The sequence below is a fragment of the Nothoprocta perdicaria genome, unplaced genomic scaffold, assembly GCF_003342845.1.
Source record: "Nothoprocta perdicaria isolate Ctin4 unplaced genomic scaffold, notPer1 scaffold_511, whole genome shotgun sequence".
In the NCBI taxonomy this organism is placed as follows: Eukaryota; Metazoa; Chordata; class Aves; order Tinamiformes; family Tinamidae; genus Nothoprocta; species Nothoprocta perdicaria.
Genome location: NW_020455768.1, coordinates 148323 through 149929, shown reverse-complemented (window position 1 = coordinate 149929; position 1607 = coordinate 148323).

Here is a 1607-nt window from a genome sequence, read left to right as displayed (position 1 = left end):
CCCACACACTGTCCCCAGGAGGGCCTGGGAAAGCTCTGACCAGCCCTGTCTCTCCCTTTTATTTCCATCAAGGCTTGCATGGCAAATTGGAGAGGTTTCAGGAGTGCAGCTGAAAGSGGGGGACATCCATAATGCACAAGAATTTCTGCCTTTCAAGGCTTTTCTTGTTTTTACGAATATTCAGCTTTCCGAGTAAGTGAGAGCAACATCCCCCAATCCGGAGGCATCCAGAGCGGCTCCCAGGGCAGTGTGGACATGCAGGAAGAGCAGGTCCCGGAGCTCGGGCCCTGTATGGACACTCTTCCCTRCCCCTGCCCMACCTGCCATTTCTCTCCTCACCCCCTGGCACTTCCAGCACTCCTCTTGGAAGCTTCCCTATTGCTCTGAAGGCAGCAGCAGAGGAGCCCGTGAATGTGCCCAAGTGCCAACTGCTTTCCTTAGAGAACTGGTTGGAAGTAGACACGGGAGACTTTTCTGGACTGCAAAGAACCAAAAGCAAAGCATGAATAGTTGCAGAAAATGGAATGACGCTGTTTGAGTGTGGGCGAAGGCCGAGATGCCAGCGACACGAGGGGGCCCCGCTGGGACAGGGACACGAGGAGCCTGTGGGCCGGGATTGCAGCCCGAGCTCCGCACATGGCAGTCGCTCCCGCACGGAAAGGGCAGCTCCAGCAGCTCRCYGGCCTGGCCTGGCCTTCCCAAAACGCACGAAGCCCCCACGGGCTGCTTGGAGCCGCGAGAGCCGTCCCACGGCTGGGGCCGCTGTACCGTGACTGCGGGAGCCTGCAGTGGGGTTGGGGATTTGGGGGGATTTGGGGCCTTTTGGAGGCTTTTGCAGCCCGGAGCTCGACCAGGGCTGCCCCGAGCGTCTCCTGTGGCCGAGCGACCCCCGGGGGCTCCGTCCCGCTGCCTCCCGGGATGCTCCCTCCCTGCGGCCCTTGGTCCCCCGCTGCCTTTGGCCTTTTCCCTGCACCGGGAACGGATCCCAGATGTTCCAGGGGGTTGTGTGGGGGCAGAGGGCTGTGGAGGGGCATTGGGGAGCTCGTGGTTATTGTCCCGGGGGTCCCGGGGGGCTCGTGGTTGTTGCTGCAGGGGGGCTGCACAGGGGGGTCCCCTGGGGCTGCCCTGGGGGTTCCCGGGGGACGGTGCCGGGTGCTGCTGCCGCCCCCGCAGCGGGTCCGTGTCCAACGCCTGCTCATGGTGGGTGGCACCTGGCGCGGGGCCAGGGGGGTCGCGGCCATGGCGAGGCTGCGTTTGGGGACAGCGCGAGCGGCGTCGCCCCCGCGTCCCCGTGCGCGGCAGGCGGAGGAGCCGCCGGAGGCCGTGGGGTCCTGGGCTGCTCCCGCGACGGCAGCGACGGCACCAGCGTCGCCCTCGTGGACGAGACCGACATCCCTGTTGTGGCCGGCAGCCACGTCCCCGTCATGGACGGCAGCGACACCCCCGTCACAGATGGTACCAGYGTCCCCGTYGTGGAGAGCGTCAGTGTCCCCATCATGGACGGAATCAATGTCCCCACTCTGGGCGGCTGCAACATCCCCATCATGGATGGAATCAGCATCCTTGCTGTGGATGGCATCAACAATCTTTTTTTCCTGTTTTTTTTT